We start from the raw sequence: 17,640 nt of genomic DNA on the forward strand, positions 1-17,640 counted from the left end.
TAATTCTCTTAGCAGTCCCTTCTGGCTCTGGCTCCAGCTCCTGCTGGACTTTTGATCTCACTCACATCTCACCTCCCAAAGCTGGTCTCTTCCCTCTGCTCTGAGTTGTCCCAGATGTGGGACTTGGTTCCCTTTCTCCATGCTTTACCAAAAAGAAAAATATACACATATACAAACTCCATCAAAACACTATGTGTTCATCAGCCTTTCCTCAAGTTATGAAAAGACAGATGGGTTTTATATTACCATGTTGCTTGGCTCCTTCACCCTCTCCATACACTTCTCTCATTTGGGAGGGGTCTCCCCTTCCCTCAGGAAACTAAATTCCCCTCATATTATTCAGGGCAACTTAGCTCTCCATCCCCCTACCTCTGATATCCAACAACCCACAGCCAGAGTCAGCCCCACTATGAACCACCTACTCCAGGTTCCACTCCGAGCAGCACTATGGAACATAAAGAAGTTTAAGTTTTGAACTTTCACTCTCTCACCACTACCATTCTGTGGTGGAATGCTTTTTTCCCTAAGAATATGAATTGTACTACCCTTTTTAGGACAGAACTGGCTGCAGTCAGTTTTGGTTTTAAATAAGTTTCTATTACATCACTCTATGTGAACTCTCCAGCTCAGAGAAAAGTCTACATTACAAGTCTAAACCAATTCCCATACACCCATATTGGGGTCTACTGACACTGAGAATGTGATTAAGGAACACAGTGCTTCTGTCCCAAAGAAGGACAAAGGGGTTATATGTAGCTTCAAATGCCAGGGAACTAGGCAAAACTAAGGTGTCAGTTTCAAGGATTCCTTTCACCTCGGTTGGTGGGTGCCTAAAACCAGCTGAGAGGCTTCTCCAAAGGAGAGGTTAAGGACAAATGCAAGGAGCAGGTTTCCTCCCAAGACCCAGGGCAGCTCTAATAAGCCTTGCCTTCCTAGGCCACTCAGGTAATTACCTTCCCTTTCTAAGGGGAAGAAGCAAGAAAGGCCTCCCTAAGGAGGCCCCTGTCCCTTCCACTGCATCTGAGGCAGGAGGCTGAGAGGCTCTGCAAGGCTGTGAATACCAAAAAGGAGCAAATCCTAGGCAAGAAGAATTCTGAGCTTTGAATTCCTTTGTTCATCACACCAGAAACTGCAACTGTAGGCACCATGGCCCAGTAGCCTTCCTCAGGAATCCTTTTCGTTCCAGGAAGGGAGGGGTAGTGAGAGGTCCCTAAATTCTTCACAGAAGCTAAAATTTATAATACCAGATTAAACAAAGAGAGGAAGAGGTGAGGATGGGAAATAAATCTTCTATCTTACATGAAGACAAAACTTGATGTTTCATTTGTTAATGTCATAATTATAATAATACAGCCTTAAATATTGTTTAACCTAAAGGAACCCTCTAATAAAATTTAAAACAGGATGAATACATTCCAAATCAAATAAATAAGAATATTTTTTAAAAAAATTAATAGGGGCCTTTCTCACCTTCTGAGATGGCCCACACTCTGTCTGTGGAGTGTGTTTCTCTCTAAATAAATCCACTTCTCACCTATCACTTTGTCTCTCACTGAATTCTTTCTGCGAGGCGACATCAAGACCCTGAGCTTCATTAAGTCCTGAGACCAGCTAGACCAACTCCCGCTCATCGTCAACACCACTGGGGACGTCTCCTATGCTGTTTCTTTGTGACTTTTTGGGCACTAACACCTGGTTGGGAGACTACCTTGGAAGGGACAGCATCTAAAATCATATCAGTACTCTGATGCTGTTACAAAAAGTGCTTCATCATCAAGGAGATTCATAGAAAAGCCATGGAAACAATTACAACCGTTCCACACCAAGATGATGGCTATGTGAGGATTCCAGCCCATACTGACTTAAAACAAGGAGCTGTCCTGCCCCTGGGACCCCTAGATCAGGCATCCAGAGATTTTTACTTCCTGACAGGCAGGGTTGATGCCCCTACTCAGCCTGGAAGCAGTTACATAAGACAGACCATCGCCCTTCTGCTTCCCATAAGAATATGGGAATAAAATCTCTGAGGGGGAGAATGAAACAGGAGGGAAGGAGGCAGGGCACAACCTTTGAAAGAATGACATAGCCCGAGGACATGACTTAAACTGATTAAAACCAAATGGGTCCAAGAAGGCAGACAAGTCAACTTCCACTAGACCTTGAGCCTCAGTATATGCTCACATCAGCAAGCTAAATGACACACCCACAGGCGCCATGACAGTTCCAAGACCAACCATAAGGATCAAAAAGTGGGTGGTGGCCCAATTCCTGGAAATCCCCGCCCCTTCCTAACATAGCTGGAATACTCCTCCCACTCATTAGCCTATGAAATTACCTACTCTATACCTACTTTATACTGACAACCCCATACCCTGCTGCCTTTCTCACCTTCTGAGATGGCCCACACACTGGTCTGTGGAGTGTGTTTCTCTCTAAATAAATCCACTTCTTAACTAAAAAAAAAAAAAAAAAAAAAATTAATAGGAACATTCTATTCATATTGCTCTGTACTTGCTTCTTTTTTTGGGGGGGGTGGATGTGAATTTATTTACATTAAGGCCTTATGAAGGCATAAAAAGGTTACATTTTGTGGCATATCTAACAAAATGTACTGACTGAAAATAAAGCTGGAATTGTCCCCAGAAAACTCAGGACCCCTAGTCTCACTAGGCTCTTTATAGCAGTCCTGTAGGGTATACTTGCTCTTTTCACTGATACAGAACCTACTTCAATGTTTTCATGGCCACATAGCATTTCACAGTCCCTACTCGTGGATATTTACCAATGCAATAAACATTCTTGTCCAGAGAACTCTGTGCTCAAGGATAAGCACTTCTTTAGACAAAATTCTAGTTTGCCCTGCTGTGACTTGCCTATTTGTATCTTTTGCCCATTTTCTATAGGATTTTTTGTCTTTTCCTTATTGATTTTTAGAAACCTTTTATAGATTACAGATAATAATCCATTGGGTTTTTTTTTGTTTTTTTTTTAGGCTACATTGGGTCTTTGTTGCTGCGTGCGGGCTTTCTCTAGTTATGGCGAGTGGGGGCTACTCTTCATTGTGGTGCGCGGGCTTCTCATTGCAGTGGCTTCTCTTGTTGCGGAGCACGGGCTCTAGGTGCGTGGGCTTCAGTAGTTGCAGCACACAGGCTCAGTAGTCGTGGCATGCGGGCTTCAGTAGTTGTGGCACGTGGGCCCTAGATTGCACGGGCTTCAGTAGTTGTGGCATGCGGGCTTCAGTAGTTGTGGCGCATGGGCTTAGTTGCTCCACAGCATGCGGGATCCTCCCGGACCAGGGCTCGAACCCGCATCCCCTGCATTGGCGGATTCTTAACCACTGTACCACCAGGAAAGTCCCTTAATCCATTGTTTATCACATACATTGCAAAAATTTTCTCCCAGCCTGTTGGTTGTCTTCTAACTTTGTTTATGATGACTTTGCCATACAGAAGTTTCTCATTTTTATGTGACAAAACCAATTACAAACAATTTAGAAAGTACTGCCATGGGAGCAATGCATTCCAAGCTCTGAGCCACACAGCCTCTTCTGCTAGGGGCCACATAGCTGTGCTTAGTAGGTTCCTGTGGTGAAATGGCTGGTTAGGCAATCATTTTCTGAGCTGTTCACGTCTGGTTTTACAGCCAAGGTGGTGGTGTAAATTAATCAAGTTAAGAAGGAGCAAAAGAATTGTGAAGATTTTACTTGCTTGCTCGTTTTCATCTATTTGGAGGCTTCTTTCTTAAATGTTTGGAGTCATGTACTAACAATGTCAAAGAAATCCTGAGCCACTGAAAATCCAAAAACATCTTTATAAACAATAATCTGAGTATTTCCAGACCCTTTCAAATGTGGGCTTTAGGGCATTATTTGCTGTCACTGTGGAGGGAAAAATACATTCCAGACCCCACAGGAATAGAAAGGCTCAAGAGTCAAATGACTCCTAAAGTTTCAAGCAAGATACCTTTAAAGTTTCCCTTCAGCCTCTCACAGATGATTAGCACTGGCCCCAATCTGATCCTGAACAGTTCAAAAAACCTTAGTGGCCAAATGGGATTTTGCCTGCAAGAGTACTTAGTCCCTGTTGCTGCAAACTGTGCCTACAGGCCCAATACTTTGTGGAGGCCATCCCACTTGGCCAGAACTACCTGCCGCCCCACTACTGAAACTCCATAGTATTTAGGCCAGCTGTGCAGAAGGCAGGCCTAAAAGATGGTTCTGGCCTCCTTTCCCCTAGCTGAAACCTGACAGTCCTTAAGGAACTTGGTTTCTGAACAATGAAGGTTCTGCCATAAAATCATCCTTCAGTATCCAGTGGTATCAAAAGGAGAAACAGATGGTCTGTCTCAATGCTGCTTTAACGCCATTATTCCTATAACCTTAAAAAAAAAATCCTTCCTTTGCTGAGGCCTATACCAAACAACAACGCTCCTCCTCATTTCTGTAAGCTATTGACCTCCTGGTCATCAAGGACTTGGCCCCTTGATCAGAGTCTGCCTTTCCACTCCAAGTCACACCTTTTGCCTGCTCATGTTCTCCTATATCCTCCTATATTTCTACCTCTCCTTGTCTTGTCTTCTACAGTTTTTCTTCAACTTCATTGAGATTTCCAGCCTCTCGATACCCACCCCCCTCACCGTTCTGCTGCCTATCAGTCCTCTCCTAGATTCACTTCTTTCTCTAGTCAAGTAGACAACCACTCTACTACCAATATCCGAGACTCCCCTTACTCCAAGTCTTCCATTTGCCCCACAAAACACAGCTCCTGTTTGAATACAAATGTCCTCTGCTTTAACCCCCAAGTTGCTGAGCACTGCTAAAGCAATCATGCATCATGAGGGCTACTTCCTCTATAAAATCACTGTCTCCAATATGAGCTGGGTCTTTAGCACGGCTCAGCTATCCTCCTCCCTGTCTCCAGATTACAGCCATTGGCACAACAGATTTTAAAAACCATGCTACTGTCCCCACTATCCCACCTGCTCCCGGCAGATGACCTCAATTTCTTCTGCCCAGAGAAAACAAAGCCCAACAGAAAGAAACTGTCTCCTCAAAATCTTACCAAATCCCTCTGCCCCATCACATCCCTCATCCCTATCAAATGAGAGTTAAAAGTGCTCAAGAGAGTACTAGCAAAAGGTAGGAAAGCAATAAACGGTGTTGTGGTGGTGATGCAGTTAAAATCAGCAATGGCTTTGTCCTTTGTTCAGTTCAAGTTTAATCTCTCTACCGATTCTTAGGATACAGTAGACCCTTCTCCCCTGGAGCCTTGCTCAACAATTTTTATTTCTCTTTTCTGTCTTCAACTTCTCCCTCTCTCCTAGCTCTTTCCCCACAGCACAAGGTCATGCTTGGGTCTCAAAAAACAAATAACCCTCCCTAGATCCTGTGTCCCCCCTTCACCAACTCTCCTCTCTTCACAGACAAGCTTCTTGAAAGAGTGGCCTCCCTGATGGGGTCCACACCCTTGCCTCCATCTGCTAGCTGCAGAGACACTATCTAATAAAAGAGAGTGGACTGCTCTTATTTACCAAAGGTCTGCTCTTCGGAAAACTGCTCTAGAGATTAGCAAAGAAACACGGTGAAAATAAATACACTGTGTTGCGATTAATTCAGAACTTTAATAATATAAATGAGGAGAATAGATTTTCCTTTGTATCAACACTACCTCTGACTAGGGTATAAGCAAGATAGTTTAAAGTGTTAAGACAAAGAAACTTGTTTTCACAAAACCCGGATTCTCTAGATCCAAAGGTAAAAATCATCTCTCCTCTCTGAGCTCCACAGCATTAGTCTTATACCTATCAGTTTATATCAAATTATCATAAAACTCTCTGCAGTTAATAAATAATTGATAAATGAATGATTATTATTATAGATTGGATAATTCTAATAATAGATCTACTCAACCAATTAAATCAGGCCCCCTGAAGATCCTCCACTGACATTTTGCTAACTTAGTATTAGGCTTTTTTTTACACATTGAATTTCACAAAGTTGCATTCAGTCATTCACATCCTGTAATTTAGCTTTTCACTTATTTAAATGTGCCTTAAAAATATCAAATACTAAGGCATTACCATGTCATTTGGTGTTCAGTCTGAAAAGACTAAGGTAGAAGTCAATGAAGCAGGAATTACCCAATCTGAGGGATGTGAGCAGGGCATTCCGGGGGAAGGAGTGCATCTTCCCTGCCTCACCTGAAAAACAGCCCAAGAGACGCTCCTCCAGGAGGGAATGAGACGCCCTCTCACACCGTCTGCCCCTTCTGCCTCAGCCCCTTCACACGATCTGAGTGTTCAGCTCCCTGGCACAGGCACGGCTTTGCCATTCCTGGACCTCCCGAAGTGTGTTCATTTCTGAAACAAGGAAGTCTGCCTAGAAAATCTCAAACGCTTTTTTCTGATACAAATAACTGCACATTATTTAAAGCATGAAAATCAAATTTGATTTTGAAAAGCAGGTTCAGTGCTTAAAGAAACCCAGTGGTAAATCCTTTTGTGGATATGAAGAATCTCCATGTCCTCGTCCCCCAACCAGCCTCAATGTAACTGTTAGATCATCTGTATGAAATCAATAATTCTCCTAAAGCAGAACACGGAGATTGGTGTCAGAAGCTTCTTCCAAAGCACTGATTCCTGCCCCCACAGTCCCGCTGAAGAAGCCAGTCTTTAATCCTCACCCAGGCAGAAATACGGGCTTGGAGGACTGTGTAAGGGTAAAAAGGTGGCCAGGAAAGCATGCCAGGAAACGCAGGGCAGGGCCAGGTGACAGGACCCAGTCCCTCTAGAGCCAGAACCAGAACCTCCCAATTTGCTTTACCCTTGTAGAGGGTGTAATTTCCAGCAGGCCTAAAATAAAATCACCAATGGCACACAGCCAAAGCGCAGGGCCAGGCTGGGTAAGCAAAAGCCAGGGATGGGCCCGAGAGGCTCCTGATTTAGAATCCAAGCAGTGAGGAGGAAAGGTAGTGGAGAGCCTCTACAGAGGACTTATAAAGTAGTTGCCTTCTTTGAGTAAGATCCAGGTTGCCAACAGGAAATCACCTTCCTCCGTGGGCCTCCTTACTTGCTCCAGAGACTTTCTCAGCAGCCTGATCTTTTTAGGAGGAAAGATCATGAGACTGGGACTCAAGTGACACCAGCATACTGGTTTTGGAAATGTCCCCTCTCTATGGAGTCACCAGCTCACAGAGCAGAAACTTCCCATGGTGCCCCCATTTCCTCCCCCCGCCAATACAGAATCTAAGACTTGTCCCCAAACCACCCAGCCAAGCTATAGTGTGAGGCTGTGGAAAGAATGCTTCACACAGTTCAACATGCCTGGGGAGAAAGATTCCTTCAGTCCTTCACTCGTTCACTCACTCATTCATTCACCCACAGTTTCCAAGCACTATTACTGCCCACTGTGCTCCAAGCACTCGGCTGCAAGGATGCCTTGCAAGATTCTTAGCAGACACCAGTCTGGCAATTGCCTAAGAACCTCTTTAAAGTGGACCCTGTTGATTCGAACTTCTGACAGGAAATAACCGCTTTTTGTGTCTATGCTATCAGGATGGGTTAGGTAAATAATTTAATCCCATTAATATGACTGTCAGTTGGAAAACTGCAGTGAGCCTACGTGCCACAACTACTGATTCTGGTTTTCTGGTTTTCTACCCATTAAAGCGGGTCTTCTTAGGATCTCTACAAGCTAATGCATACACAAGTGAGTTAACCATGTGATTCCAAAAGTAAACAAACCTAATGACTTCACACAAAAAATATTTTTTTCATGTAATTAATTCAGACAAGCCCTTCCTTCATGGGTCTAAGTCAATATGCTTTTATTGTACTGCTCTCAAAAGAATGAAGCCAGAATTCAATAAAACACTAAGTTACCACCCTAACTCTGCTGTAACCAAACTAGACAACCTTACTTAAAACACCTCAAGCTATTTATGAATAGATTAGGACTTTTTTTTTCTTTTTGAATTCAATGGAACATCCAACATTCTCTGGTTAGAGGAATGTCAGGGCCTACAAGGGACAGGGGACAGGGCGGTGACTGTGAGTGACTTGATGTCTTCCCTGGCTCTCTTCTTTTTTCCACCTCTTAACTGTGGGTACTGCTAGCTCCAGGCTACAGCTTTTGCTCTAGTCTTTCCCTCCTTGGAAAATTCATCTCTAAGAGATGGAGAGTAGAGAAATGAGAAATGGAATTTGAGCCCTGAATACCTTAGTTTGAGTCCTAATTCTCTAACTGAACTTCAGTTCTAGTAAGGAGTAAAGTAATAAAGCATCGTATACAGGATTGTGTTAAATAAGCTGCTGTATATAATGGCCTTTGTAAATGGCAGATTGACTTTAAAATAATACTGTGGCTGTTGTTTTATTATGATTACTGCCCAATCCTACCTCTCCTCAAGCTCTACTCTCAGGTTCCAACTGAGACCAATGCCACACTCCTCTCCAGAGTCTGCCAAGACTGCCAACAGGAAAGGGAGAACCAAGATATGACCCACCCCTCCTTCAAGAATCTCAAGGGTGTCAAATCTAGAGAGTTCCCACTCCTACCTATTACCTCTATTTTTACAGGTAACTTTTTCTCTAAAAATGGGAATCCCCACCCTAAAGAACATTTCTTTTCAGATATATCTCTAGCCCTTCAAATTCAACTCCAAGAAACAAATTTGTCTCCCCTTCTAGAAGAGTGGTTCTCCTTTCCAGTTACCCCATACCTGTCATGACGAGTAATTTTCCAACTTCACAGGGCAGACAAACACTTTGGCATTATCAGTGACTTGTTATTCTTTCTTCTTTATCCTCTTCCTGCCTGACAGACTACCAGATCGGTGGGTTCTTCTATGAAATGTCCTTCAGATTGGTTCTTTTCCTTATAATCCCATTGCCTACTCCAGCTGACACCTTATTTTCATATTTCAGGCCTGGACTGCCACTATAGATTCCTAACTGGTTTCCCTAACCTCATTTTTCACTTCATTCATTTCATGCATTCACACCATAAAACCTTCCTACTTTTATCACCACTGTTCATTACCTAGCCCATCAAGGTTTTTAAAAAAAATTGTCTGGTTTCAGCCCATCTACCACCCTCAAGTCAGAATCTATTTCCTATTTTTTTTTAAATAAATTTATTTATTTATTTATTTTGGCTGCGTTAGGTCCTCGTTGCTGCGCATGGGCTTTCTCTAGTTGTGGTGAGCGGGGACTATTCTTCATTGTGGTACACGGGCTTCTCACTGAGGTGGCTTCTCTTGTTGGCGGAGCATGGGCTCTAGGTGCACGGGCTTCAGTAGTTGTGGCACGTAGGCTCAGTAGTTGTGGCTCGCAGGCTCTAGAGCACAGGCTTAGTAGTTGTGGTGCACGGGCTTAGTCGCTCTGCGGCATGTGGGATCTTCCCGAACCAGGGCTCGAACCCTTGTGCCCTACATTGGCAGGCGGATTCTTAACCACTGCACCACCAGGGAAGTCCCCTATTTTTTTAAAGTGGCTTTTCTTTTTCTGAATTAGAAAAGATAATTTCTGTTAACAATGTGTTGCATGATTTTTAAAATATATACACATAGCTATGACTATATTTATCTCAACTGAAATAGGTTCATATGCTATATATTTTTTCATGTATATATTGTAGCCATCTTTCTCTGACAATAATTATACATTTATTTCGTGTATCGCTGTATGGACATACCACTATTTATTTGACCAATCCCCTATCAATGGCTATTTTGATTGCTTTATAAACTCTGTAATAAGTATTGTCACACATACATCTCTGTACACTTGCCCTTGGGATAAATACCTAGAAGTTGAATTGCTGGTTTAAGAGCATGTGTACTTTAAATCTGATACATATTGCCAAACTGAACTTCAGAGAGAATGTATTAATATTTATTCCCAGCAACAGAGTATGAGATCCTGTTTCCTCCAGCCCTCAACAGTAATAAGTATTTTCTTCTTTTTAATATTTGTCAGTATAACAGTTGAAAAATGATATCTCATTTCTGTTTGTGTTTTCTGGATTATAAATAACAGCTTTTTTCTATATGCTTTATTGGTCATTTATATTTATTTTTCTATGGCTTTTCCCATTTTCTTTTTGTGTTTTTTTCCTATTGATTTGTAAGAGCTTTGTACACATTAGAGATATGTTGAAAACTCTTTTTAACCAGTTGACACCTACTTTTTATTTTGTTTATGGTACTTGTTGTGATTTTTTTAAAGCTAATCCACCACACTTTTTCCTTTATGGTTTCTGCCTTTGGTACCACACTAAAAAAACTATTTTCTAGTACACTTATCACTTTAGTTTTTATGTAAAAATCTTTAACACAACATTGTAAATCAACTATACTCCAATAAAAAATAATTTTAAAAAGTAAAATAAAATGAAAATAATAATAATTTTAAAAATAAAAATATTTATCTAGAATTTATTTTACTAGAAGGTGACAGAGATTTTCTTTTAAATGGTTAGACATTTGTCCTAAACACTATCCTTTGCCACTGAAACCTAAGTCTGTTTCTGGACTTTCGAATTTATTCTGAGCTCTACTCCCCAACAAGCATTCTTCTTCCCAGTTAGATGAGTTTTTGCATTGCCCACCATAGGTTTTATGTAGGTTGCTGCTTATATTCACATTGCCTCTTACCTTCCCTCCACAGACCCTTCAAAGCAAAACCATTTCTGGGGTAAGAAGAAGTAAATGCTATTTAAAACAAGAAATACTTCCAAAAGACAGAAGATAATATAGAAGAACACATAAGAGGTTCTACAAGTCCTTTGTGTGGCTAAGAAGTAGATGAGCTTTTTATTCAGCAGAGCCCTTCAGTGGACCTTGGATATACAGAGGTGAATCTGGGAGGGGGAGTTGGAGTTCAACTGCTTCGCATAATAGAGTAAGAAGTATTTGGAGTGCTTAGTGGCAATAGAGTAAGGAAGGTTTGCAAAGGAAAGAAAGATAAGATTGTAAGAAACACCAAGGCCACATGTATGGGTGATATTAATGAATCGCTAATGGAAAGGTGGGCAAATTACTTTAAGGGAAAGGGATAGCCAGTATGAGAATTCAAGTTGCTTACTTTGCTGCAATGTAAAATACTCTCCATTACCTCAAACTTTAATAAAGTCCGCTACACACAAAAAGGCTTTGAGCTGGGAGATATTTGAGTTCTACCATCTGGTTCAATGTGGATGGAAACAGGAACAGCATGCTTGAGACAATAAGACTGTCTATAATCTGAACTAATTTAATGGAAGCAAGAGATCAAAATCAGAGTGACCATAAATACATGAGCTCCCAAGAAACTGGTGAATTCCGGGTGAAGGAATCAGAGTTTCCACAAGTTGCAGAATGACACCTTGAGCCAAAAGTTTAAGGGAAAAGATGGTTCCAGCTAACTAATGGGTTACACTACGATACTCAATTCTCAGAACCTTTTAAACAGAATCAAACTGCATGAGGTACAACAGTGATGAACAGAAGTAGCTGGTGGGGGAGGTGCTGATCACTCTGCCTGCACAAGAAACAAGCTGAGGATTGTCCCTTCACCATTGCACATGCTTCCAAAGGGGTCTTGCGGTCCCTACCCCACCTAAGGTGTCCTCAGTCGACTCTCACCTCTTCCACGAAGCTTTCTCCCAAGGTTTTAGCCCTCAGATGTTTCCTTTCCAGAATTTCCAGTTTACTTAAAATCTAAACCTCAGATTAACCTTTATTTTTTCTACCTGTTAATTTCTCTGTGGAATTCAACTATACATGCCATGCAGACAAGAATTACATGAAAGAAAAGGAAAAGGAAAAGAAAAAGAAAAGAAAAGAAACAAACAACCTACACACATCCTAAACATCTTATATTACACTCAGAGCCTATAAATTCTTGGTGGTGGAACAGTGCAAGACAGTGATGCAGAAGCAAGTTTACTAATCAACCTAGATGGTGATGCTCCTAAATCAAGGAACAAAGTAAGAGGAATAAAAATAGGAAGGGATGCAGGAATAGGGAGAAGAGGATGGGTTGATGAAGAACGTAATCTGGCTTAAGACACGTAGAGTTTAAAATGCCTAAGAGCCATCCAGGTTATAATATCAATAGTGTGTGGTCATCATGAGTCAGGAACTAAGAAGAGAGATTTAGGTTGGAGATAGAGATCTGAGAGTTTTTGATAAGCACAGATGATATCACCCAGAGACAGTTTATAGAGGGAGGAGAGAACAGGTCTAAGGAAAGAATCTTAGGAAATGTCTTCATGTAGGGAGCCTGTTAGGAAAGACTAGTTGGGGAAAGTAAGCCTTCTGCAGTTATAGACAAACTAATAATTATAAACACCTATAGAATGACCAAGTAACTGACTGGCTCTATTTAAGATCTCTAAATGCCCATTTCAAGCCCTCTTTCCACCTTCCTGCAAGTGAACTCACTCACTGATCTTCACAGTTAAAACCATGGTCTTTCAGAGGAAGTGGCAGAAATGGACAAGTGTCACAGGCCAGGGCCCCTAAGGTGGGGCTTTGTGGGTGCAGGATGCTATCTGTTGATGTTCAGAGAACACCATACCTAAGGGAACGTTCAACGCTGAGCCTTTCCATCTAGTTTGTTCTAGGATTAGCTCAAGCCAGCTGAGTTAAGATCAGCCAACCAAAGATCTCACTCATGACAGTAAAGATCCATATACCAGGGTCTCAAAAGGTCTTAGTCAAGAGTCTTAGTGACTTCTATCTGCTTCACGTGATCTTTTCCTGTCCTGGTTGAGAATGACATTCAGAGGAAGTGACTGGCTTCCACTTTGGTTACCAGCTATGCCCTTGGCACTTAGTCACCCACCCTGACAGATTTAAATGGCTGCAAGACTGCGCCTCCCAGACATGCGTTTATCTTCACTGAAGGATTGAAAAAAATTATTATAGTCTGGACCGCCCATGAGCTATAAAAGAAGAGGGATTTCATAGGCAAAGTAGAAAATTTATAATGTCACACCCATTCCATAAAAATGACCTCCATACCACTTGGCACTGATGCCCATATGTAAAGTCAAAATCCTGAACCAGCAGTGAGAACTGAGACTAATGCGGAGATGAATAGTCCCAGAGTGGGAGAGATGGGGTGCCCAAAAGTGCTAGAGAAATCCTGGAAGAGGTCAAACCTAGGGAAAGAAGCCTCACAGAAGCCCTCCTTCCTTGGATCCAGAAGCTGATGTATCTGTGGCCATGATGGCATCACCCCATTCACCATTTCCTGTTTCCACTGGAGGAAAGGGGAAGAGGACCTAAACATGGGAGAAAGAAGGTAGCATCCCTACCTCCTTCCCCACCTTGGGCTCCACTCCAGATCAGAGCCGGCCTTATGCAGACACACAGTAAGTACTCAAACACATGGTGTGATTCCAGCAGAGAGACATAAATAGCAGATGCTCAGTGGGCACTTGTTGAATGAGGAGCCCCAGGAGAGATTTCCTATCCCCAAAGAATTTTTTTCACTGACTGTCACATTACCTTTACCTGGAATTCCTCCATTTGATGTCCATTCCTTTAGGATAAAGCCTTGTACTTCCCAAAACTGTGCTCCACCAAACACCATACTCTGTCAGATTTTAACAATTTTCTTCAGCCAGAAAAAAAAAAGGTTCTCTAGTTAAATAAGTCTAGGAAATGTTATATTCTCTATCTCCCTTTTGGAGCTTTATAAATGCATATTAAAAGCTCTTTTTGAGGCAGAGGCAGTTGGAGAGCTAACATGAAATTCAGGACAGGGGCTCAACTAAGCCTAAGAGCCTTGTTCCAGAAGCATAGCTGTACAGACCAGCAAGACATCCAATTAGCCCAAAGAGCAGTAGACAGAGTTCAAGGTGGTCAACACTGGGATATCAGTGCATGTGCAGAACTCTACTTACCAAAGCGTAGCTGTAGGAAAAGTCTCTAGTATCGGAGAAGGGACCTGGCGCAGAAGAGACTGGAAAGCAAAGGCCACAGCCCCTGATAAGGGGCTGACAGCGGGGTTACAGTCCTGGACAGGGCTAGGGGGTCCTCTCAGGGAAAAGCCAAAGAAAAGGTGAGATGGAGGAGAGGCAGAGACTGGTGGGCAGAACTGTCACTCAGGGCACATGCCCAGGAGTTCCTCCCTGCTGGGGGCACTGGCTCCAAAATCCTGGTGATCAGCAGATCCAGCTACATCACTAGATCTTGTGTATGAGGCTAAGGTGGTTGGGAAGAGAGGTAGGGTGTGGTATATCCAGAAATTTCCAAAGAATTGTGCTGATTCCAGTAAGGAAGGAGGTCCATATTATGTCAAACTTTAGGAGGTGAGGGGTAGAGACCATTCTTCAGGTAGTTTTCTAGGGAAATGTGCTGAAAGAAGTGAGAACCTTAGAGGCCTGAATGAAGCCAAAAGTCTGACCCAAAGAAAATGCTCCAGACTTAGGGTAGAAATGTGGACAAAGTAGAAGCTGAAGCCTGAGGGTAAAGGGCATCCATGAACCCAACTGTGAGGAGCTGGGAAAGGCACTGAGATTTGAGCTGTCTCTGTCAAAGACTCCCTGAGGGAGGAAAGATGTGAGAATTCAGATCACAAAGGCAGTTTGAGAGCACTGGTAAATGAAAGATCAACAGTCAACCAGTAGCGAATTCAATCCAAAAAAGTTGAAAATTGAATCACAGGTGCTATGCTGGCACCTCTGGCTTAGTTATTTTGGCTCCACAAAGTTAGTGAACAAGAGGGAACTGCACCTTTGTATGGATACCCCAAGTGCTTTGTCACTGCTTTGGACAAGGCTTATTTTACTTTCTGGTAAAGCCCTATCTCAGCACAGCTCATTGGGAAATCAAGACCAAAAGTTGTCTGTGACCAGCGGCCACTGAGGAAGTACCCTGCCCATGTTGTCATCGGTGGCCTCTTTTGCGCCACCATTTTACATCATTTATGGGAAGCTGCCTCCTGCTTCCTAAGATCCGTGATGGTCTTGTCTGAGGACATCAGAGCAAACCACAGACTCAAAGGTCCTACATTCCTTATTACATTCTGCCTGTCAGCTGTTCTCCAGAAAACACCATGACTGCATATCCAGCACACTGGTGGGGAAATCTCTCTACCCAGCACCCCCGCTGGAGTTCAAGAGCCTCCATTCCCCCCACTCTCAGCTCCTTATCTTTCCTGAGGCAAAACTGTGAAGAAAACTCCTTATCTTTCCTGAGGCAACACTGTGAAGGTGTTTCTTTAGGAACCCAACTTCTCTTTTCAGGGCCATTATCTCAACCTCAGTGGTGTCTCCTTCCCGTCACTATGACTGGGGGCACAATGTTTTCTCCTCTCTGTCCCTGCCTTAGTCTAGTTCTCAAAAATCAGTCTCATAAACTCATTCATACTTCTACTTACATGACCAAGATGCTTCATAATCAAACCCTTTCCTGGAGTTTCTTCATTTTTAATAGGGTCTCAATAGACTTAAGGGAAAGAAATTTCACTTGTGGAATTCCAAGCAACAGCAAGTAGCTGAGGCAAGTCTTTGAGGGGCAAGACGTACTCTTGGTGCCCCCTGAAATTATACCACTTAACAGACCAGCCCTGTCTCTTCTTATTCCATCACCTGACACCCTTAAGCTGTCTCCTCTGCCAGCCAGAGGCCAGGCTCCCCTGGATCTGGGCCAACACTCACCGCCATCTGGTCTCCCTTGAAAAAGCAAAAGGGAGACATCTCTTGTTTACTCAGTAATAATTCACTGTAATAGTCACATAACAGGTGCCACCAGCTCCCAGTTCATGCAGTAAGGCCACACCACACCCTCACCTCTGCCGCCATCATGGCTTATTCCTTGGAACACATCAACAGGTTTTATTTGGATGATAGGACAGGGCCTTAAACAGTACACCAGAGTTACCAGTGGTGTTTTGACAGTGTGAGTTACACTACAGTGAAGACCTAGAGGTAAAGAACAAAGACTTTTTTCAATCCTCCCCTACAGTCAATTGGTTATCTTTCCCACATATGTTGTTGTACCATATCTATATATAGAACCTAGTACTAGTCTATAAACAGGATGCTCTGGCTAAACACGTCTAAACAAGCAAAGCTGTGAGATAAAGAAAGATGGTATCTCCCCATCTTCTCTTCTTTCCCCACCCTCCTTTCTTACATCTTGTCAGAGACAGAAGAGCTCTATGAAAACAGCATGGGCTTTGGAATTGGACAGACCTGAGGAGAAATAAATCATAGCTCAGTCTTTTATTAGCTGTCTGACCTTGGGCAAGTTACATAACTTCTTTTTCAGCTTGCCCATGTGCAAAAATGGAGATGATAACTTATTGATTTGTATTATGATATTAAATAAGAAAATATGCAAAGACATCTAATATATGCCTGGCTCTCCAGGGATGTAAGTTTGTTCTTCCCAATCTAGTTTATCATGTACCTGGTCCCCTCATGTTACGCTCTGGTTGTCCAAGGTGTGTGCCCCACACAAACTTTCCCTTCCTTTTCCTAAACCCTATCAAAGTTCCCATCCCTTACAAAAGCTAATCTAATCACACAGCTAAAAGGAAAGCAATTCTGATAAAATGAAGTCAAGTAAAACGTGGACGATATTGCTGGGTTCCTATATTAACTCTGTGGGAGATATTTCTTCATTTAAAAAAAAAGGGTGGGGGGCGTGGAAATTCAAATGAAAGAAAAGACTTCTAATGATGAGACTCTCCTACAGGACAGGGGATCAGTGTGTTCGCTTCTCTCCCTGCAAGCACAGTCTCTGTGGTAAAGATGAGAAACCATCAGAGATACAGGACACCATCTCAGATTGCTGAATGTCACACCTCAAATCAACAGGTCCAGAATAGAACCTGGGAGCCTTGGCTACCTCTTCTGCTCTGGCCAGCACACACTACTTCCTTAGCCAAGAAGTTACCGTGGTGCTTTTTTCCTAGGAGGTTTCCAACACTATTTTAAACTCTATGGAATCAAGCAGTAATAGGATTTAATTATGGGTCATAGCCTTGGAACAGCCTATTTGAGGCCTGGGCTCACTTCCAGAATCATACCTTACCTCACTGAATGGTCTCAACAAGGCCCATGTTAATACAGGAAGCAAAGTGGGCCTGCATCTTGACTTCTCTCTCAGTGATCTAGGAAGGAGGAACACAAGAAAATTTCTGGACTTTCCACATCCAGGATCACTGAAGCAGATTACTACAACTAAAAACGGCTTAAGTGTAATCACGTGGCACAAAATGCTATGCTGACTATAAATCACAATTCAGCATGGGAGTTCTCATTGTGAGGGACTCTTTAGCAGTGTGCATGTTCTACTTGACTTTCTTGGCAAGGCCCCAGGGAGCCCGGAGCATAGCCCAGGCTGGGCTCTCAGTGGTCTGGACACCACTGGGGGGTGAAAGGGGCTGGCTGGCAGCTTCAGCAGATGGAGTTAAGAGGAAATGAAGGTGAAGTCCAAGGTAAGGAAGGGGCTGGTCCAGGCAGGATTATCTGACAGCACATGCTCAGGGAACTGGCAAAGCAGAAACAATAATAACAAATGTTTTAAATTATTTTATATTTATCCAGGTAGCCACCATGGTAAATATCAAAATTTTGCTGGGTTTTCCTTATACTTTGCTAGATTTCCTTACACTTATTTTGTGTTTAATATTGTTTTTGAA

General features: G+C 42.6%; 1 long non-coding RNA gene across 9 annotated transcripts in view; it reads right to left on the minus strand.

Moving 5' to 3' along the window:
* Positions 1-17,640, minus strand: part of LOC133104728 (uncharacterized) — a 72,800-nt gene that overhangs the window by 22,902 nt on the left and 32,258 nt on the right. The window contains exon 7 of one of the 9 annotated variants that reach the window (XR_009703707.1): positions 2,389-2,453. The exons of 6 other annotated variants lie outside the window; for them this stretch is intronic. This is a non-coding gene — a long non-coding RNA (uncharacterized LOC133104728). Of the gene's footprint in view, positions 1-2,388; positions 2,454-9,159; positions 9,502-17,030; positions 17,110-17,640 lie in introns of those variants that run through there. 2 more of the 9 variants (XR_009703705.1, XR_009703711.1) reach the window with 2 other exon arrangements.

The sequence above is a fragment of the Eubalaena glacialis genome, chromosome 14 (assembly GCF_028564815.1).
Source record: "Eubalaena glacialis isolate mEubGla1 chromosome 14, mEubGla1.1.hap2.+ XY, whole genome shotgun sequence".
Lineage (NCBI taxonomy): Eukaryota > Metazoa > Chordata > Mammalia > Artiodactyla > Balaenidae > Eubalaena > Eubalaena glacialis.